The 23,792-nt window shown below is 40.3% G+C and overlaps 1 long non-coding RNA gene across 1 annotated transcript; it reads left to right on the top strand.

Moving 5' to 3' along the window:
* Nucleotides 1-1,535: 1,535 nt before the first annotated feature.
* LOC149749172 (uncharacterized) lies at nucleotides 1,536-22,038 on the top strand. Its single transcript, XR_016393328.1, has 4 exons — nucleotides 1,536-8,267; nucleotides 9,388-9,468; nucleotides 12,393-14,862; nucleotides 19,039-22,038. It is a non-coding gene; the product is annotated as an uncharacterized LOC149749172 (long non-coding RNA).
* The last annotated feature ends 1,754 nt before the right edge of the window (nucleotides 22,039-23,792 follow it).

Here is a 23,792-nt window from a genome sequence, read left to right as displayed (position 1 = left end):
CACAAAAACAGAAACATAGATCAATGGAACAAGATAGAAAGCCCAGAGATAAACCCACACACCTATGGTCAACTAATCTATGACAAAGGAGGCAAGGATATACAATGGAGAAAAGACAGGCTCTTCAATAAGTGGTTCTGGGAAAACTGGACAGCTACATGTAAAAGAATGAAATTAGAACACTCCTTAATACCATACACAAAAATAAATTCAAAATGGATTCGAGACCTAAATGTAAGTCTGAACGTTATAAAACTCTTAGAGGAAAATGTAGAAAGAACACTCTTGGACATAAATCACAGCAAGATCTTTTTTGATCCACCTCTTAGAGTAATGGAAATAAAAAGAAAAATAAACAAATGGGACCTAATGAAAGTTCAAAGCTTTTGCACAGCAAAGGAAACCATAAACAAGACGAAAAGACAACCCTCAGAATGGGAGAAAATATTTGCAAATGAATCAATGGACAAAGGATTAATCTCCAAAATATATAAACAGCTCATGCAGCTCAGTATTAAAGAAACAAACAACCCAATCCAAAAATGGGCAGAAGACCTAAATAGACATTTATCCAAAGAAGACAGACAGATGGCCAAGAAGCATGTGAAAAGCTGCTCAACATGACTAATTATTAGAGAAATGAAAATCAAAACTACAATGAGGTATCACCTCACACCAGTTAGAATGGGCATCATCAGAAAATCTACAAACAACAAATGATGGTGAGGGTATGGAGAAAAGGGGAAGCTTTTGCACTGTTTGTGAGAATGTAAATTGATACAGTCACTATGGAGAACAGAATGGAGGTTCCTTAGAAAACTAAAAATAGAATTATCATGTGATCCAGCAATCCCACTACTGGGCATATTCCTAGAGAAAACCATAATTCAAAAAGATGCATGCATCCCAATGTTCATTGCAGCACTATGTACAATAGCCAGGTCATGGAAGCAACCTAAATGCCCATTGACAGACGAATGGATAAAGAAGTTGTGGTACATATATATACAATAGAATATTACTCAGCCATAAAAAGGAACTAAATTGGGTTATTTGTAATGAGATGGATAGACCTAGAGTCTGTCATACAGAGTGAAGTAAGTCAGAAAGAAAAAGACAAATACCGTATACTAACGCATGTATATGGAATTTAAGGGGAAAAAAAATGTCATGAAGAACCTAGGGGTAAGACAGGAATAAAGACGCAGACCTACTGGAGAACGGACTTGAGGATATGGGGAGGGGGAATGGGTGAGCTTTGACAGGGCGATAGAGAGTCATGGACATATACACACTAACAAACCTAGTAAGCTAGATAGTAGGGGGCATAAAAACAGCCGCAAGGCACAGGGATATTAGCCCGGTGCTTTGTGACAGCATGGAGGGGTGGGATAGCCAGATGTGGGGAAGGGGGGAGACGCAAGAGGGAAGACATATGAGAACATATGTATATGTATAACTGATTCACTTTGTTCTAAAGCAGAAACTAACACACAACTGTTAAGCAATTATACCCAATAAAGATGTTTAAAAAATAATGTAAAGTCTTGGTTCTGCCATGAACTACTCCTCTTTCCCTGGCTTTCCGTATACCTCTACCAGATCCCACTTCCTTTGTGTCCAGAATGCCTGGTCCTGTTTGCCTCAGACCAACACCTCATAAACCTTAGGAGTAGTACTCTGAGATTTGTCTGTACAAAGAGACCTTAATTCTATAAATCCTCAAGGCTGGAAATTCTGATTCAGACACAAACTCTAAAACGATGCCACCCTTGATTATTCAGGTATTCTACCTGGGAGAATTACTGACTCATTGTTTATGCAAACCATCAGAGCAGTACGATTCCCACCTGTGGGAATCATACAACTGGAAAGGACTGTAAGAAACTTATCACTAGCTTTGGCAGAGGTATTAATGCTACCACCTCTGTTTTAGATGGAATACAGATTAGTCTCAACACATTCACATGAATAGTGATGAACAGTTGCATTGCTCTAGATTTCTTGTTCACTAGTCATGGTGGCGTCTTTGCCATTGCTAATTCTTGCTCTACTCGTATCAGTGACAGAACATGGTTGAACAGGTTATACGTCACCATAATGAAAAAGATACTGGTTTCTCTAAGGTTGATTCTCATGGTTTATGAAATTGGTTCTTGGCCTGGGTTGAGGGATTGGAATTCCTGGTTCAATGATTGCAATTCCTGGTTCAAGCATTTTACAGGAACTGTTAATTATTCTTGTTGCTATCACAATGCTCGTTATGTCGGTCCATTGCATTCTGCCTCGAATAGCCACTTTCTCATCATATGATCACCATGATTGTATAATAAAAAGGTCAAGACAATCTTGCTCTACAGTTGATTGTGAAGGTGGCTAAACAATCTCTGAGAAATGGAAGTTGGCTCTTTAGCCTTCCATAAATTGGTTACCTCCTGACAAGTAAGATACGGACCAAAAGGGGAGATGAGAGACTGCATATACAACAGTGGCCAGACCATATCATATATGACAATAGAACTCTGACCCACAACCTCTCTGCGGCAACCATTGCAGGAAGTCAAACTACTGCTTCTGCAGCAAGTGTACCACAGTGGGCAGGACATGGTCAGTCACTGTCAGCTTCCATATTTTTTGCCTTTGCTTCCAGCTCAAGACCAACCAGAAAAAGCCAAATATGCTCCCCAAACCAATTACATTTGATGCCCTGCTTTTGTTTTATTTCATTTTAATGGTGGACATGTATTTTATTTGTTGTGATGACTGAAAATGTGAGCAGCAATTATGGCAACGTCCATAGAATTTCCCCTGTGGTGTGAAATAACAGATAAGGCTTTTATAATATTACCCCTTGATAACTGAAGTTCGCGATGGCTGAAATGCTCTATGGGGCTCAGTGACGCCCTGCTTTTAGTTTTCCCTTCTTCAGCTTCTCAGTGTCATCAGCCTCCAATCAGATCATACTTGAAGCTTCCCCCCTGATCTCCACTATCAAGCTTTCTCACTTCCTTGTTCATCTTTGAGTCTCTGCTAAATGCAAGTGATGGTGGCTGACTTTCTTGCCATTATAAACTGTGAATAAATAGCCTCGTTTGTCCTGATTTCAGCAGTCTTCTGGTCAATGACTTAGCTTTGTTTTAGGATATCTATAATGCTGGGCATAAGGATAGTAAAATTATAAAGTCAGTCTCAGACATGAAATGTAACCGTGAGGGATAGTAAGGGAAGGTTCTTTCTTAAAATGAAGGAAAAGTGGTTTCTGAAAAATTGCCTAGAAATCTTCTGGAAAATATGAAGGGGAATAAAATAAATGATTTGTTTGGCTTTGTAAAATGACATGATGGGCTGAATGGAGTCCTTATTTTTTACAATAAGAAAAGAAAGGGGGAAAAAAAAGTTCAGTGCTTTGTGTCTCAGAACAACCTTATCCAGGTTCTAAAAGCCACTTGGCAAAAGTCATCTGGTATCAAGTATTAGAAATCCTTTTTCAAAAATGAGAAGTGAGAGCGCTGTGGATTTTTCCAGGAGAGGAGAATAAAGATTTTGTACTTTGCCATTAAATATTCTAATAATTATTTCAGTACCATATTATTCCATAAAGTAGTCTGTACGGCAAGCTTTTATATACTGTGTTATGTATGCTAGGTCAACTCCTAACAGTACAACAAGACAATTAACAGCTTTTGACTTTTAAATCTAGTCTGTTTCTCTCTACTATGTAAAGAAAGCTGGCACTGGAGTTACATATTTATGTGAAGTGATTTTATGGCTTGAAATAATCCTCACACCTCAACTCCATCCACAACAATTTCTATCATCTTGAATTTATTCTCCTTGCCTTGATTCTATAAATAAAGAAAAAAAAACCTCTTGCCTTAATCTTCATTTATCTGCTTTAGTCTGAAAAGTGCTTTAATATTATAAATGTGGCTGTAAATCTAATTTTTTGAAGCACAATTTACCGCTTTAGACTCTATCACGATGCTACGGAAAAAATGATTAGGTGTCTGAAATGCAAGTCACTATTACGTTATTTTTAAATCACAACTTACTGCTATTATAGTGATTCTTAATTTCCTAGAATGCCTCCAGTGTTATCTAAAATTGTCCAAAATGTTAATGTTAAAAACAACAGCAGGTGTGTGCCAGGTGTGGTTCTTTCCGCAGAGAAACGGGTAGTGAAATGAAATACAAACAGGGCTTAACACTACAGGAAGGTTGGCGGAGGATCTTCCAGTTTTTAAAAGTGGTCTTTCTTCTGCACTCTTGGTTTTTCTCACTGTCAGCGTTAGAGTAGGAAACTGGGCTTGGACACTATCACTGACTGGCGGAATATTACAGACCAGCACAATTTTGTGTGTGTGCCTCTGGTTTGCTCTTGTATAGGTGTTGCTACTGTCTGCCTTACTGAGATGACATAAGAATAAATAACACACTGTACTTTTGAGGTTAAGCTTGTCAACCTGGTCATTACTTCTTTCTGATAATCTTTGCTCATTCCTATAATCTTTCGTAAGGATTTCATTTCCCCTTATGTTTTACCTTCTCTTAGTAACTGTATGTTACTCTCCCAGCTTTATTATTCATATTTTTCAAGGGTAGTACATGACATGTAAATATTATTCATATTTTTCAAGGGTGGTACAGCCACTTTCCTGTTATCGGTCTTTGAAGTGGAATTTAATATATGCTCTCCTACTTTTTGATGCCTTCTCACACCAGCAAGAAAGTATTTGATCTTCTTGCCCTAATAAAATAGAATTGGTTTTTTATCCATGAATTTTTATCCATGTACTTAACAAATCCATATTGACCGCTTACTAAGTGTCAAAAGCAGAATGTATATATAATCATACATGCATCCCAGATGACAACTGGGGTCCCCTTTCCTTGGATATTTAGGAAAAAATATTCAAACACTTACTGTACATCCCAGAGGAAGCCCATCACCTCTGGCAAAGTTTTCTTGTTGTTTGTTGTTGTTTTAGATTCCATGGGCTTATAGTCTCACGGTCACCTCACTCTAATTTCCTGAACACTCCAATGACTTGATTTTCCTTGTGTCCTGCCTTCCATGGCTTTTCTATTTTCTATGCCATGAACAGACCCAGATGTGGAGTTAGCCATTTTCCCTTAATTTCCTGCAAAACATAAGGCATTCTTGCATGCAACGCAAGATAAATGCAATGCAATAAAGTTGCATGCAACTTTATTAAAGGTTTGGGGTGATGGAGTGACAGAGGACCAAACAGAAGATAACTGAATGTGAATGCTACCCTACTCCCTTTTTAGAATCTCTTAGGCCACATTCACTACCAGGACCCGACAACTTCACTCCACCAGCCACATATTTATGGAGGTGGCTTGTTCCTTAGCTCTCTCTCTAGTCCCCTTACATTTTTCCCTTGTTTGCCTCCAACCTCCCCAAATTCCTGCTAATTTTAAATGCAAAGCAGTTTCATTATCTCTTAATTTCACTGGACCATTCCAAATCATACTCTGGAGGTCACAGCCAGAATGGACTGTGAACATATTTATTTATTATTTATTTTTTTGCAGTACGCGGGCCTCTCACTGTTGTGGCCTCTCCCGTTGCGGAGCACAGGCTCCGGACGCGCAGGCTCAGCGGCCATGGCTCACGGGCCCAGCCGCTCCGCGGCATGTGGGATCTTCCCGGACCGGGGCACGAACCCGTGTCCCCTGCATCGGCAGGCGGACTCTCAACCACTGCGCCACCGCGGAAGCCCTGTGAACATATTTTATTCAATAGAAGACTCTCTATAGCTAAAATCTGCCACTGACTTAGAGGCAGAAGTGGCTGCAGTCAGTTTTGGTTTTAAAAAGCAATATAGTTTTCCCTCCCCTGACTTGTGTAAACAACATACTGTGAGAGGAATCATTGCGGAGACCTAGGCAGAATGTGGTGTGATGGTCCAGAGGAGACACTTGGGAGAGGAGAAAAGCTTCACAGAGATTTGAACTGGTTTTAAGGTATGAGAATGTATGTATCAGTCAGAACACTGGGGAAAAGGACAAGAGAACCATTTATTCCAGGTTACTATATAAATATTAGTATAATTAGGGAAACCTATTACTTGTAATTAGTAAAAGTGTGATATCATTTTTTCACCCCTCATATTTGAACTATGTTGTTATTCTTTCTCAGTTCACCCTCTTATCATTTAACCTTTTCGAATCCTCACTCTCATTGCATCTACTGTGTATTCCAACCTCTGCTCCTTTCCCTCTTCTAGTCTTTGGATCCTCTTCTGTCTTGACCTGCCTTCTTACTCTATGATCCACCATTTCGACTATGTTCTCTTTAACAGGCTTGACTGTGTCACCGCCCTCACCAGGAGCTTACACAACTTGTCAGTTCTCAGGTCTGGATAATCCCACATTTCCCCTTTTACTCTGTCTCCTTGCTTGCTATCTCCAGAGAAAATTATGAAATGAGAGCTGAAACTAAAACGATGTCCTGTCTCTGTGCTAAATAATAACTGGGTAGACTTTCCTGTCCCTATGTTAAATAATACTGAGAGCAAGCACAAAATAACTTAACTTCTTGCTCCAGGAAACTATTTCTCCTGAGAAACGTGACTGACAAGTTGATCATCAAGATTCCTTTCAAGGGCTTCCCTGGTGGCGCAGTGGTTGAGAGTCCGCCTGCCGATGCAAGGGACACAGGTTCGTGCCCCGGTCCGGGAAGATCCCACATGCCGCGGAGCGGCTGGGCCCATGAGCCATGGCCGCTGAGCCTGCGTGTCTGGAGCCTGTGCTCCGCAACGGGAGACGCCACAACAGTGAGAGGCCCGAGTACCGCAAAAAAAAAAAAAAAAGATTCCCTTCAAGACCCTTGCCTCCCTGTGCACATTACTCTAAAATTATGATGTCATAACTCTGCATAAGCCGAACCAGCTTCGTGGTTGGCAAGACCTGCCTAAACATCATTCAGTCAGGTTCTAAATCCTGCAAGCATCCTCCTCTGACTTGACATCCCTCTTCCAAGATGCTACTAATGCTCTATCAAGGTGCTCTTCTCTCTTCCTGAAGTCTAATAAACTTAGCTTTGCTTGATAAAGACCTTTTCCTGGTGATCTTTAGGGGAGTCAACAAGAAGCATTCTCATTTGATGTCCTGTAGCTTCATGCTCTAATTTCTGCTCTCTCCTCCCTACAGTCTAGCAATTTTTTCATTCCTCTATTATTCTTTTTTAAACTTTCCCCCCCTAGAATGTCCGTAGCAACACTATCTCTCAATTTCAGCGAATGACCTGATTTCATCTTCTCTGTCCCTAAGAAGATAGGAAATGAACTATAAGGACAGTTACAATTTGGTCTTCTCTCTCCAAACGATCTTCTCCACTGGTTTCTATAGCTCCTGTGATCTTTACCTCACTGCTGCTCTTTCTAACTTGTCTTTTGCCATTTACTCCTTAAATAAAAGTGTTCCACAAAGTTTTTCTTTTACCCTCTGTTTGAGGACAATTTCATTCAGTTTCATAGCTTCACAGTGATCTTTATGCAGGTAGTTTTACTAACCTGCTTTCCTATCTCTAACCTCTTCTTATACGACCTTCAAGCAGAAAACTGTGCCAAGAATAACAAACCTCAGTTTCAACACAACTCACAATTTACTCAGGCTTCTCCAAGCCCGCGTAGTTGGCCTTGACCTTGGTCCTGTCCTGTCTTTGGCTTGCCCGGCTGAGTCTTAGCAAAGAGTCCTGCTAAGTCATCTCCCACCTATGGCATCTGATAAGTTCCTCGTCTCCTGCCTTTATGGATAAGTCCTTGGCCCACCTTTAGCAAGAACCTTGTTAGGTCAGTTTAGCAAGAATTCCCCTCCCCTCGATATCTTGTCGGAGTAATCTTCTATCCACTGACCCCTTCATTCTGCCCCTTGGCTATAAATCTCCACTTGTCCTGGCTGTATTGGCAGTAGACTCCAATCTCTCTTCCCTATTGCAAACCCCTACTTCAACAGTCGAATAAAATCTTCCTTACCATTGTAACAAGTGTCAGAATCAGTTTTTTTTTTTTTTAATAGAACAGAGGACAGCACAGAGACTCAATGCATCCCACCTACCCACCAGCTAGTGCAGGGATGCTATATCAATTTCCCTAAATCCAGACGCCAGCTGGGAGTAACGGAGGGAGTAAACCCTGAATTGAAGAGACATGAACCCAAAGAGCCTGAGTAGTAAACCCCAAGAATTAAGTTGAAATAGTGCCGTCAAGCAGTTCTATTTGCAATGAAAATTGGGACTGGTAAGCCAAGTGCAAGTATGGAAAAGTAAAGAAAGTTGTGTGGCTTTGTATATCTCAGCAGCTTTATTTCATTTAAGAGCCACGTACTTCTGAAAAAATATCACCTCTAGGATAATTTAATTTTTTCGACCCCAGAAAAAGAAAATGTACTTTTTGTAGAGGTTGATTACTGTCTGTGTACAGAGCTATTTGCCTTCTCACAGTAACTCTCTATACTTCGAGGGGAGTCAGGGGGGCTTCACAAACTTAGTTATTCCTGGGAGTCCTTTACAGTGAGCCTTTCTCATTTATTAAACATTGAGACATTTACAGCCTCAGGTATGCTATGCTTTTCCACCATATAATTTGCATCACTTAATCAGTACTTATTTTTCATTCTTCACAAACCCAATCCAAATGCATACCTGTGTTTACAAGCTCTCCAGCTACCAGCCAGAGGGGTCTGTCACACACAGTCTAGCTCTCCACAAAATTTCGTGAGCTGGTATGCATCAGGCAGTAAATGTCAGCCTGACAGATTGCTAAATCCAGAAAGCCCTCTCCTCCCGTCAGTAAGCAATTTTCAGATCATTTTGCTTTTAAGTTTTTTTTCCCCCTTGTTTTTAATAGAAGAGGGAGAGGGGAGAAAAAATAGTAATGTACTTTGCTCAGACTGATTTAGTTATAAGTCTATAGCTTTCCCCCATACAAAGAGAATGTTATTCTTTTTACAGCTCTGGGTCTGGTAGATTTCTGGAAGACCAGGGAAAAAGCACATCACTTTGGAGGTGTAATTTTTTTCTTTATTTTTCTCCTGAGGGACAATGGTAGTAGTTCAAAAAATTGAGTGAAATGATTTTGAAAAATTGAGTGTAGTTAACATATTTATTACTGTCTTTTGCAAATTGTGGAATGCTAGCACTCTGATATTCTAACATATTTTCTGAGGCTTTCTGTATGCAATTTGTCAGTGTATGTGTATAGTTACAAGCGCTCTTTCTTTGGAAAAAGGCCTCTTTGTACTGGAATCTGAAGGAAAAAAAGAGTTTAAACGGGGTGTATTTAAAAATAATCTGCTGAATCAACATATTTGGAACAATGTGTCATTAAATATTCTTTCTCTCTATTTCCTCACGTACAGGCACATAATCAAGGAAAACTCTGAGGCCATGGATATACCTTCAACTTGAAATGGAATTCAAGGATGAGGACCCTTGCACTGGTATGAGATTGAACTAAACACCTATAAAGCCACTTCCAAATTTGAAACTCACTTTCTCAGATAATTTAAGCTCTTAAATTTTATTTGGCATCAATTAACTGACTAATTCAGGTGATAACATTTTAAGGTATATTTATCATTCAAGTTCAAACTTATATTTCATTTGTAGCTTTCTTGTGCTGGATGGATTCTATTTCCCATATTTCATCTACCACAGAGCCTGGAGATGGCGTTAGAATTCCACGAGTTATCAGACTATCATAACTCCTAAACCATTGCTTTTCATCCTTTGAGCAAAATCTTTCCCTCTCCTGAAGCTCCTATCTTCAGATTTTATCACCTTCCTTGGTGTCGTTCACGTCTACTCAACACCTGGTCTTTCTTTGTGGTCTCTGTCTTTCCATGTTATCTCCTCAAATCCCATGATGAATGACTTCGGCATCCGTGGCATCAGTAATCCACCACTGTGAATTCACTGTTCCCTGATGTCCTTACCTTCCATAACTATCATCTAGACTGCAGAAACCTATACCCATGGGCACACCTATGATCTCGCTCTGTGCAACTGTTCCTCTTCTGAAATTCTGAAGTCTATTTTACTCTAACCTCCAAATACACACTCCGTCTTTGACCTCATTGAAATCCTTGACTCAACCATTTCATCCCAGTTTTCACCTCCCTTTATGACAATTTTCTTCCCCTTCTACATTTCTTAGTTAGGATTGCGTTGCACTATAGGAAAGAGAAAATTCAACCAGTGGTTTAGTTTAAATAAGTAGGTGCTTACTTTTCTCATGCAATAGAGAATTTAGAGGTAGAAGGTTACCACAGGGATTTTAGGCACTCTGTATTCATTTTCTAGGGCTGCCATAGCAAAGTACCGCAAACTGAGTGACTTAATAGAAATTTATTGACTAACAGTTTTGGAGGCCAGAAATCCAAGATCAAGGTGACAGCAGGGTGGGTTTTTCCTGAGGTTCGTGAGGAAGAATCTGTTCCATGTCTCTCTCCTATTTTCAGGTGGTTTGCTGGCAATCTTTGGCATTCTTTGACTTTGTAGAAGCATTTCCTGATTTCACCTTTCATCTTTATATGCTGTTTCTCTTTTTATCAGAACACCAGGCATTTTGGATTAAGACTCACCCTACTGACCTCGTTTTGACTTACCTCTGTAAAATCCCTATCTTTAAATAAAGCCACTTTGTGAGGTACTGGGAATTAGGACTTCAATATATGAATTTTGGGGGACACAATTCAACCTATAACATGCTCTGTAACATCATCACGGGTCCAGGCACTTTCCTTCTTTCCTCCCCACCACCCTTAGCTTGTTGGCTTTGATTCTCGTGTGTGTTGCCTCACACTTAACAGATAGCTGCTGTACCTCTAGGACTGCTCCACGTTCAGGGCAGGAAGTGGAAGGAAGTGAAAAAGGGCCACACTGTCCACATCTGGTCCTTTTTATCAAGAAAGCAAGAGCTGCCTTTGGTTTTTATCATGAGGCAGAACTGGATTATGAGGTCAGAACTGGATCATGAGGTCAACTTCAGCTGAAATAAAAACTGGGAAACAAAGTATTTAGCTTTCCAGTCTCACTAGGAGAGGAAGACAAGGGAGAAGAAGGCTGGGAATGGGTGTTGAGTGAACGTCCCTGTATTGTCCACCACAGCAGCTTTAGCCATTTTCTTACCAACCCTCTAATATCCTCAGTATATATGTGTTCGTAGCATCTGCTTTGCTCATCTCCAACCTTAGATGATCCCATCACCTGCCTTCTCTGTTAACAACATCCAGGCCTGGTGGGAGCTCCTGGAGGAAACCTCATCCTCTAAACTGGAACCACTGCTAATCCATGGTCTCCAACCAAAGGAGTCTCTAGGATTATTTAGAAATACTTGTGCACATCTCTGATCACCTCCCTCTTCTGTTCGTCATTGAAATTCCAAACTACTATGGTTTTCTTCATTTACTCTCCTGCCACCCACTCTCTGTCCCTAGGAAAACTGTGGTTATTATTGTGAATAGCCTCAGTTTTCTTTTCGCTTACTCTACTGGTCTCGACTTTCCTTCGAGTTCCCTAATCCCCTTTGGCTTGTTCAAAGTTGATTCCTTAATACAGGCTCTTTATCTTATTTCCTCTAGCCTCCCCCGGACTCTGCTGCTTGGATTACTCCCTCTGTTGTCCAATTTTCACCCTTTCCCTTGCTATTATCTTCTTTTTTAGCTATAAACATGTTCAAGTCTCTTCCACTGAAAAGTAACTAAATCCATCATTTCCTGCATACACACATTCTTCTCCAGCTACCACTCTTCTCTATCTTCTAATTTTTCTGATAAACTTCTTGGAGGAATAGCCTTTACTTGTCTTCATCTCTTCTCCTTTTAATCACTCTTAAACTTATTATAGTCAGCACCTTGATCATCTAGTAAGATTGCTGTGGTAATTTCTAGTGACCTCCAAAGTGCCGAGTCCAACCGACTTTTTAAAGTTTCCATCTTATTTCAAGCATTTGACATAGACATTTTCTAATCCCATGGCTTCTGAGATGTGTCTCTCTCTTGACTCCCCTCCTCTCTGATTTTTTTTTCTTTCTGCCCTTTACTTCTCTTCCTTACATGTATTTTGTTCATTTTTTAAATTGAAATATGGTTTTATTTTTTGAATAATTATAATTTTTAAAATAAAATGTTATAAGATCTTTCCAAAGTCAGTTTGCAAGTAGTTTAGAACTAGCGCAGCTCAGAACGCCCTTCTCCAAGGTGTTCCTTTGGGTCATGCCTGGCACCCTGTGACAATATTTCTAAATTGAAGTATAGCTGATTTACAATATTGTAGTAGTTTCAGGTGTATAGCAAAATAATTCGGTTATACATATGTATGCATATATCTATATTCTTTTTTAAAACATTCTTTTCCATTATAGTTTACTACAAGATATTGAATATAGTTCCCTGTGCTATACAGAAAATCCTGTTGTTCATCTATTTTGTATATGGTAGTGTGTATCCGTTAATACCATACTCCCTCACCCCCTTCCCCTTTGGCAACCATAAGTTTAGTTTATCTCCCTCACCTCCTTCCCCTTTGGCAACCGTAAGTCTGTTTTCCATGCCTGTGAGCCTGTTTCTGTTTTGTAAATAAGTTCATTTGTATCATATCTTAGATTCCACATATAAGTGATAACATATAACAGTTTGTCTTTCTCTGTCTAACTTACTTCACCTGGCATGATGATCTCCAAGTCCATCTGTGTTGCTGCAAATGGCATCATTTCATTATTTTTATGGCTAATATTCTCTTTTTATTCTCGCCACTGAATGATCGCCACATTTTAAGTTCTTACAGATGAATTTCCTCCTTTTTTCCCACTGCTCCCTTTGCTTAGCTCATTATCTTTTGCCTTCTCTAGAGAAATAGGCCTAACTGATGTACCTTCTTCCTGTCTTACAGCCAGTGATCCATCCTCCAACCTCTAAATCGCTGTTACAGTACCTATCAATACAAATTATGTCCATGCTTGAAATAAGGCTACACATAACCAAGTCCTTGCCTCCTTCTCAGGCCTTACGTCTTGCTGTCCCTCCCATCTCTGCATACCCTATGCTCTAGGTGTATCAAATTACTTGCGGTGTTCAGTGAAAAGAATAGTCAATCTGTTTCACACATATATGCCTTTGGTAATATATCCTCTGTCATCATTTGATGATTATCTACTCATCTGAAACTCTCCTTTTATGAAGACATTCCTCACCCCTTCACCACTCTTCAGGGAGAAATGTCTACTCTCTCTTGTGCTCCTTCCGTATCCTTACGTCAAAGCTTCTTGACACTTGGTTACATTTTCTTATTTACATGTCTGCCTTTCCCTTCTAGATTCTAATGAGATGGAGGGCAGGGACTGACCCTTGTGCATCTGTGTGGCCACAGCACCTAGAAAGCTTGGCATGCAGTTGTAGGAATGTATGAATGAACTCCTGTTTAGAGGAGTAGAAAATCACACCGAGTTTAAAATTTAAAACGTGAGGCTCAAGTATTGGTTCCACTGATTATCATCTGTGCGACTTTATTTAAACTTTCTGACTCCCAGTTTTATATGAATATTTTTGAGCTCTTATCTCTTGTGCTAATGTGTGCATTTAAGCCACAGGGTTTTTCCCATCTATTGTGAGCTTTTATAGACATAATGTATGTGAAAGCACCTTGTAGGCTGTTAAGATTTATTCCAGTGTCAGGTGTAGTATAATTGCTGTGATCAATGCTTAGATATTAGCAAACATTGATGAAAATAAGAGCACTGATGAGTGACTTTTGGGCAGCAACATGCATTTGCTATTAGTGAGAATAATGACATGCATTTATTTTCATTAGTTGAGTAGTGTTTGTAATTCAAGGTTAATACATATAAGGACTTGTTTTTGTTTATGCCTGAGCAGGCAGGCATATTTGAATTAGTTTCCTTTCCAGAATATCGGTTGATTAAAAGAGGTGAGAAATACCCCTGAAACACTAAATTACATTTATTTGTTTGTCTGTTTGTTAATAGCTAACATCCACTTGCATTTCGATTTTCTCTTTGGAAGTGTGCAAAATTCTCCTTTCTGTCTTCTTAAGTCATTTTAGCAGACTTACTTCATCAAAGCCAGTTTGAATTTGACACTGACCATGAAAGTGTGTATTTGTATATTTTGTGTGGTATTTCGTGTTTCATTTCTCAGGCTTATGGCCTAACGTTCTGACCTCTGTGCTGTAATCCCGTTCTGGTAGGAGAAGCTGCTTCCCTGCGTGTTTTATGTTCTATTGTTTCATTTGCCCTTGAGATTGTGATATCAAACCCTTCTCTGCAATTGAAGGTAGACACTATCCATGCTTGAATAAATTTTTTTTAGCAAATTTGTGAGGTAGGCAGTATTTACCTGAGATCTATCGATCTCCATGTCTCCTACTGTCGGTGTTTCCTCTCCTAATTTTCCCCACCCATTCCTCTTCCCTCACTGCATACTCTGTATCCGTATTCACTGCCCCCGATAGCAAAGCCATTTCCAACAGAGGAGACAGAGTGAAAGTCATTGTTATGAGTTGAATTGTGTCCCCCTAAATTCATATGTTGAAGCCCTAACCTCCAGTACCTCAGAATGTGACTGTATTTGGAGATAAGGTATTTAAAGAGGGATTGAGTTAAAATGAGGCCCTTAGGGTGAGTCCTAATCCAATCATGGGAGTCTTTATAAGAAGAGAAAATTTGGACAAACAGAGAGGCGCCAGTGATATGAAGGCACCGAGAAGACTGTGTGAGGACACAGGGAGAAGATGGCCATCTGTCAGCCAAGGAGAGAGGCCTCAGGACAAACCAACCTTGTCAACACCTTGATCTTGGACTTCTAGCCTCCAGAACTGTGAGCAAATAAATTCCTGCTGTTTAAATCATGCTGTCTGTGGTACTTTGTTATAGCAGCCCTAGTAAGCTAATATAGCCAGGAAGTAGGACACACCTGGCATCACGTGTGGTTGGAGAGTGATAACTGAGCGGCTGGAGAAGGTAAAAGCCAGGTCATAAGGGCCCTTGTTAGACATTTTAAACTGTATATTACAAGGAATGGGGGGCCACTTTCAGTGTAAATACGGAATGAGTCGGATCAGAGTTCTACTTTAAAATGATCACTTAGGCATTAATGGATTGGATAGAGGGGGTAAATATATGACGAGACCAGTTTGGGAATGGGCTTACTGCTACCTTGGTGGAGATTGTGGTTTGACCTAGAAGAAAGGGTGAGCTTGAGGTGTGAGAGGGAGATAGATCTTGTGTTAGACACTTATTGCTCACAGCAAATTACCCCCAAAACTTGCTGTAACTTAAAACAGCAAACATTTATTATCTCATGGTTTTTGTGGGTCAGAAAGTCCTGAGCGGCTTAGCTGGGTGGGTCTAGTTCAGAGTCTCTCATGAGGTTGCAGTCAAGATGTTGACTGGGCCTGGAGGATCCATTTTAAGAAGACTCGTGTGGTCTCTGTCGGGAGGCTTCAGGTCCTTGCCAGCTACTTACCAGAGGCATCGGTTCCATGTCTCTTAGACCAATCCATAGCGTCAGCTTGAGGGTTTCCATGGCATGGCGACTGACCTCCTCTAGAGCCAGGCATCTAGGAGATATCATTACTAAAGCGTAATGATGACTTAATGACCTGGTCACATATCGTCACTTCCTCTGTTTTCTATTCAACAGAAATGAGACTGTCACTGAGTCCCGTCTACATTGGAAGGCAGTGGAATCGGGTTCCATCTTTTTTTTTTTTTTTTTTTGTGGTACGCGGGCCTCTCACTGTTGTGGCCTCTCCCGTTGCGGAGCACAGGCTCCGGACGCGCAGGCTCAGCGGCCATGGCTCACGGGCCCGGCCGCTCCGCGGCACGTGGGATCTCCCCGGACCGGGGCACGAACCCGCGTCCCCTGCATCGGCAGGCGGACTCCCAACCACTGCGCCAGCAGGGAAGCCCCGGGTTCCATCTTTTGAAGGGAGAAATGTGAAGGATTTATGGACACATTTCATAAGGATGCTGTTACTATAGTCCAGGCTAGAAGCAATGAGGCTCGGGATAGTACAGCGGCTAGAGGCACCCACTTGAGGCGCTGTTATCAGGCTGTCCCTTCTGGGCAGTTCGTATGGTGGATGCAGGGCTTGCTGCCCTGTTGGCAACATTGTGTGAAGATAAAGGTGCACTGAGTGAGACCATGGCCACACGTCATCCTCTCGATCGACATCCACTTGCAGTGCACAGACTGTAGAGCTGTAAGCTCTGGCTGTGTCTCCAAATCAATCTCCCTGGGACTTTCACTCATTGATTTTAGTTCTGTGAACTTGAGAGGATGAGATAAATTCCATTGCCTTTTAAAAATGACAGTCATTCAGTATTTGAGGAGAGCTATCACACTGTCACCTAAGACTCCTCTTCAGGGAAACTTTCATTCTTTGTTGAAAGGACATGGTTTTGAGACTCTGATTCTGTTCTCTCCCCTGAAGATGGAGTCCAGTTTGTTATCTCCCCTCTGACCTGAGCAAAACACTCCATGTGTATTCTGGTTAGTGAGGTAGACGTTTCCTTTAACAGCACATTCACTGCATTTCTATGAATGTAGGCTAAGAGAAGGTGCATTTATTTTTTTCCTGCTAGCTGCATTACCCAAGCATCATCTAAAATACTTGGGCTTAATGCACATCTCATTTTGTACAATTTAGTTATTTGAATATAGATTCTGGACTTTTCCTTTATCTTTGCTTTTCTTTAAACACCTCTTTTGCTTGTATGAAGGGTTTATTATTATTATTCAACAGATGTTAGTGTTCTTATCCTCAAATAGTGGGCCATCTATTCTTCGTATTTTTTTTTTTTTTTTGGCCGCACTGCCATGGCTTGCGGGATCTTACTTCCCCACCAGGGATTGAACTAGGGCCACGGCAGTGAAAGTGCTCAGTCCTAACCACTGGACCGCTAGGGAAGTCCCATCTTTGTGTGTATTTTTTATGTAAAAGCACCGATCTCAATATTAAATCCTTTTAATTTCCTTCGCGTAATTTAGACTAAAGCCTCGGTTCATTTTCATAGTGTTGGCACACTGTGAGGTACCCTTGCGGTTTTTTTCCTTTTTATGTATCTTTTGCTCAGGTAGTTGCACTCGCCCATCAAACTAGAATTTCCTACTGTATTTGGCTGGTGCCGGCGGTGACATCACGGTGTCAGTTATAGTGCTTGAGAACAGCTCTACCATATCTTTGGAAACTCCAAATGCATTAGAGTGTGGCATGTCCTTTTCTCAGAGACAGGAAAAGGAAATCAGAAAGTGTCACTGAAATGGATGTCAAGAGTCCACACGGAGGGCCGTGTCATAGTGGCCACTCTACCGTGCTTGGTGATACTCCCTGTTTAGCTACTACATAAATAAACTCAAAACATCTAATTAAAGCATTTCATTTTATCCCAGGAGATGTGTCTCATTGTGAGCTAGTGAATAAGCTCATGGGTTGACATGAAACATTTTACTGCTTCCAAGGAAACTAATACTTCCGAAAAGATTCAGCTGTGAGGCCAGTGTGTGAAGAGGGTTTTAGGGAAATACAAAGCAAAGCAGATTACAGCTCCTAAACCTGAGGTCCATTGAAAGACACCTGGTCCTCCAATGTCTTTTTGCTTGACCTAATGAATGATATTCGTTGTTTTTATTTGTTTATTTGATAAAGCCCAGTCTCTTTAGCATGGTACCAAGTATTTAAGCCTAAGAGTGGATTCCCCTTGCTCCTCCTTAGGCTAGTTTAGTTTGCTCTGTTTTAGACTGACATCTGGTGGTGAAGAAGGATCAACCAATTGCCGTTGCAGTAAAAGAATTCTATCAAAGCAAAGGCGTGGCCATTTTGTGGTCAGCTATTGCCAGGAAATACTCCACAGGATTATTTATTTTCACTTTCTCTTGTACATAAATCAGAGGGGCTGTCTGAATTTGACCACGCTTGTCAAAGTCTTTAAAAATACTCACAGTGTTTTGACCACCACTTTAAAAAATAGATCTCAAATAAAGGCATGCAGCCAGATTTACGTATAAGCGTGTTCCTCAAAGTGTAAGTTATAATAGCAAATTTGGAACTAACCCAAATATTCAAAAACAAGGATTGTTAAAATTAGAGTGTTGCCTTCCATGGTGCGCTCATACTTTAGAGGACCATTTAATGACATGGGAAAATGTTTATGATGTCTTAGGAAGTGAACAAAACCAATTAGAAAACAAGTAAAGTTCCATGATCCTGGTTTTGGTTTTCTGTATATTTCCTCCTTTCAAAGGCATGAACATGTAATATTTTTGGAAGCAGAAGGTAAAAAACCCTCAACATCATAAATGTTACATAAGTATGGTTACATGCATAGTAGAGTATCCAACTTTTTTCAAAGTAACCAGTCCTTTAAGATATCTCACCTGAAACTTTGTCCAGTAAACATGTTCCTATAGAATACTGGTGCAAAAGGTCATGAACAATTGTTTCACTGTTCTTGGGATAAGTAATAATCCAGGAAGCTTGAGCACGCAGCTGCCACTCCAAGTTTGCTAACGGGTCTTGTGGCTGAGACAAAAAGCATGATATTTCTTGCATGACCCTAAAGACTCGTTAATTTGTTCTAAGGCTTATATTTTGCTTCTAAGAGTTGGTGGTGGGGCAGTGGAAGAAGATACAATTTAAATCTCTGTGCAGTATGTGCCATAACCAGGATTCTATTTTATAATTGGACACAGTCCATTTCTTAGAGCATTTTTAAGACGTAGCTTTGAGATTTTTCTTTGTGCATTGAACAGGTATAAATAGACTGCTTTGCTTGCTTCATTGGGGGATTTGCCCAGAAAGAGAAGGCTAAAGGGATCTCACAGGATGGAGTTAGGAGCAGCTGCCCTTGGGTCCTGAGAGCAGCTGTGTGGTGAGCCCAAACCACCTAGGTGTCCCTTTCATGGGGCTTTACATTTCACGGTTGTTTGCTTAATATATTTGGACACAATTTCCACATACATGGTTAACATGCCACTTTTGTCTATTCTCAGGACACCAGGTGGCAGCTCCAAGATGAGGAAAATCGTTTTCAGAGCTCCCTGCTGGCTCAATCAACGCTTTTCAGTTCTCTTAATGAGATGGTTAACCTCTTTTCTCATTTAACCAATCGGTCAACAAAACTTTGATGGCTCTTACAGGAGTTGTTTATGATTTTCACTCATACAAGTATTAAAGCCATTGCTCTTAGATTGACAAACAGGAATTCAACTAATCCTCCAGCTCTAGTTAGAAATAGATCCCCTTATGGATCTTTTACCCCATAAACTCTGCTAAATTCCTGGCTGGGGCGTAACGAACATCGCTACTTAGTCATTTTCAGAGAAATAGAAATGAAATCTGACTGGCATACATTAACCTGTGTGTGTGTGCTTCTTAAACACATGTGCAAAGACACACTGACTTATTCATCTGACTATTACCTTATCTGACTTTAAATATGAATGTGCATAGCGGACTATGGTTAAGTGAATATTACATTTTTCTTAGTTATTAAGCAGTTCTTCCTCTTCTGTCAGTCATGTTTTAGGAAGGATTTCAATAAATACTCATTGGCTGTTTTTATGTTTTGGTGCTTTTGTCTGAGTAAAACATTCTCAAAATAACATTCACTGGGAGATAGGACTCAATGCAGAAATATTCGCTTTAAACGTACCCTTTTGTATATAACGCAAGGTCATGTTCTATTGTCATAATGATCTTTAAGATGTGGTGGATGGAGTATTTAGAGCCGGAGTTACAGAAAATCAGGGACAGAGAATTTGCTTTTCAAAGTTAGACCTTTCTTGAAGTGTTCTAACTTGAAATAAAATTTTAACCTTTAAGAAATTGTTCCCTGGGCTTCCCTGGTGGCGCAGTGGTTGAGAGTCCGCCTGCCGATGCAGGGGACACAGGTTCGTGCCCCGGTCCGGGAAGATCCCACATGCCACGGAGCGGCTGGGCCCGTGAGCCATGGCCGCTGAGCCTGTGCGTCCGGAGCCTGTGCTCCGCAACGGGAGAGGCCACAACGGTGAGAGGCCCACGTACCGAAAAAAAAAAAAAAAGTTTAGGGAAGGTCTTCCCTTCTTTTTTTGATCAAGGAAACTATGCTGAAAAAAATGATCTTTTACTTCAATGTGCTGAGCCTAAATTATTAGCCTAGAATTTCAGATATTACAAGTCCATGATTTAGAAGTCAAGAACAAACTATATTTCAATGAGTCTATTCCTAGGCTTTATAAACTGAGGAATAAAGTGAGAGAAGAAAAAGATACAAACTCATAAAATGTTAACATAATATTCGTTCTACTTTATACAGTCCCTGTTACAGTTTGTTTTTCTCATCGCATGGTTGTTTTATATATATATATATATATATATATATATATATATAATTTTATTTATTTACTTTTTTATACAGCAGGTTCTTATTAGTTATCTATTTTATACGTATTAGTGTATATATGTCAATCCCAATCTCCCAACTCATCCCCCCTGACCTGCCCTGCTTTCCTCCCTTGGTGTCCATACGTTTGTTCTCTACATCTGTGTCTCTATTTCTGCCCTGCAAGCTGGTTCATCTGTACCATTTTTCTAGATTCCACATATATGTGCTGCCATACTATATTTGTTTTTCTCTTTCTGACTTACTTCACTCTGTATGCCAGTGTCTAGGTCCATCCACATCTCCAGCATGGTTGTTTATATATATTAATAGCAGCTCAAGTAGTCCCTTGCCCCAACTTCTCCTTATCACTCTAGTTAACAGTGCTATTCCATAGAGTTTTCTGTGATGATGCTGAAATTCTATATCTGAGCTGTCCACTATGGTAGCCACTAGCTTCATGTGACTTTGGAGGACTTGAAATGTGGTTGCTGTGATCAAGAAACGGAATATTTAGTTTTATTTAATTTTAATCAATTTCAACTGAACTAGCCACATGTGGTTACTGTATTTGATAGCACAGCTCCAGTCCATAACTGGTTTTATTATCCACATAGTACTTAGCACGAACTGCAATTACCTTTTACATTTCATTTATTTCCTTGTTAGTTGTCCGTGTTCTCTTTACTAGGTTGTAAGCTCCCTGAGAGATCTGGTCTACCTCTTACTCAGCTGTGTCTTTATTACTGAGAACAGTGTATGGTATGTGGTAGGTACTCAAATTATTTATCAAAAATATTCAAGGATGTTATTATTATGCACACTCTACAGATGATCAGGAGCAAAGAGGGAACGTACCTTGTGAAAGGTGGCAGGTTTTTGAACTCTGGACTATCTGACTCAACCTCAGAATCCTTCCCTTTTACCAGTTGGCCAATCATGGCTTCACTTCAGGCTCCTGATAGACAAGCCCCAGGCATGGAAACTGTTTTGGTTGAATTAACACAAAAACCTGAGTGGTCCCTGATATGTTTTGATTGTTGGTATTCTGGCCAGGAAATTTTCAGGCATTTGGGTTAAGGCACTGTCCCAGAAGTATATATATTACAACTGAGGGATAATATTTTAATCTCGAATTTCCCAGACTGTTCATACCACTTAAGAGTTCTGACCCTCTTTGAGATGTTATTAATTGCTCTGCTATATGGGGGAAAAGTTTCTGGAAATGTGTTTTTCCTAAAATGTCTTTATATATGTAAGAGATAAATAAAATACATTTTCTCAGCTGCACTTATTATTTTGAGATACTCTGCTTAAGAAAAAAGTAGTCAAAAGTCCTAAAAAGCTACATGTAGGAACCCCAGAGGCTGACCTGCCCAATGATACACACTAACAACTTATTACAAATGATCTTCAGGGTAACCCATAGGCTGTCAACGTACTACTGCTGTCTGTGTTGTCTGACGTGGTAAACTTACAATGACACTTTTGTGATATTATCTTGTTTATTTTTTGTTAAACACTCATACTGTACAAATGTATTTCTATGTGTCTGTGTCTGGAAGAGAGAAGCTTTAAATAAAGAGTGTTCAAACTTATTTAAATAAACAAGTCAACTCTTCCAAAGAAAGTGAACCATTGTAGCCTCTGCTTTCTTAAAGAATAAGAAGCGTGCTTTTCAAGATGAAATAGAGACTTTTTCAGTGGCCAAATGTAAGACTACCTGAATACTGGGAAGCATCAGTTTTATGTTCTTATCTTAGCAACCATACACCTGTGCCAAACAACATTTTCACAGGATGTTCCAAGGAAACAAAATAAGTGGACAGACTTAAGACTATGTCTGAAACACACTCTGACGTGGCAACAGCGCTCTTAAGCAATAACCAACGCAAAATACTATTTTCATTTAAAAAGATGACAAAATGTAAAAGTAATGATGTTTTAACCTGACACGTGCTGCTGTCTTTTTTGTTAAGAGAATCAATATCACTCACTATGTTTTATTGTTTTCTTATGCTGTTCCAAAGTATAAAGAAATACACCTGAACTAATTTTACTTGTTTCCTGAGGGATAAAATGAAATCTTTGACCGTTTTCTGCCAATCTTTTAAATCTAAGTGTACATTATATCTTACAAACTCCTTTTGGTGTTTTGTCAATACGTTGAAAGTTTTAAAGTGCCTTATAGTTAAATACATTTAAGAAACTACTTTAGCCCTTTAACACCTCAGAATTCAGCAAACCAGATTAGTATTAGGGCTAGCTTTCTCTTTTCAGGGAGTATGACTCTTCAAACCAAAATGAGTCTATTTGGACTGAGAGTCAGAGGAAATTGACTAGCAAGTACTGATAAGAGGGAACAAGCCTTGGTGACATTTCCCAGTGGGGGCCTGGGATGCCAAGGAGGCATCATGAGGTCACTTGGGGGAGAGTAAGAGAGAGAGGCTTGGCCTGGCCTATGTCCTAATCTCCCTTATGAGGCAGCAGGGGCCAGATCCAGGCTTGGGGTCCTTGGGTTCTAATGTGGAGTATATTGTCCCAAATCATCAGGAATGTCTTTACAACTGGAGGATGCCTGTCAGTCAAAGTTCTTAAAGTGTGTGATGGGTCAAGCAAGGGAAACCAGGAAAATTTGATAAGGTCAAAGGTAAGAGCAGACCCCCAAATTGAAGAAAATCAAAAGTGTGAAGCAATTCAATGTAATAAGAGCATGGTTAGAAATAAAGAAGCTTGAAGCTCATTGGGTAAGTACGCGGACTTGAGGTGTCTTATTTTAACCTGAAATAAAGATACAGAAGGTGGCAATATTGGAATTTGAACCAACCCCAGAATTCAAATTCTTCCTCCTATTTGCACAATAGGGTTCCTATCCTTTCTCTTTTTCTCACTAAAGGAACTTCCTTTTGTATGTAATGCTGATAATGGTAGTCTTCTCATGGGACAAGTGTGAGGATTAAATGATTATAAAGCCATAAATCATTTAGACCCACATCAGTTACAGGTTGGTGCTCTGTGAATATGGGCTGTTATTACTAAGTCAGGAAAGGTCCTGGGCTTCCCTGGTGGCGCAGTGGTTGAGAGTCCGCCTGCCAATGCAGGGGACACGGGTTTGGGCCCTGGTCTGGGAGGATCCCACATGCCGAGGAGGAACTGGGCCCGTGAGCCACGACTACTGAGCCTGCGCATCTGGAGCCTGTGCTCCGCAACGGGAGAGGCCGCGATGGTGAGAGGCCCGCGCACCGCGATGAAGAGTGGCCCCCGCTTGCCGCAACTAGAGAAAGCCCTCGCACAGAAACGAAGACCCAACACAGCCAAAACTAAATAAATAAATTAAAAAAAAAAAAGAAAGGTCCTGAGTTGTAATCATGAACAGAACTAGAT

The sequence above is a fragment of the Delphinapterus leucas genome, chromosome 5, assembly GCF_059928025.1.
Source record: "Delphinapterus leucas isolate spDelLeu-1000000601 "Yukka" chromosome 5, BTC_Dleu_Yukka2, whole genome shotgun sequence".
NCBI lineage: Eukaryota > Metazoa > Chordata > Mammalia > Artiodactyla > Monodontidae > Delphinapterus > Delphinapterus leucas.
This window is presented reverse-complemented; position numbering and strand designations above follow the sequence as displayed.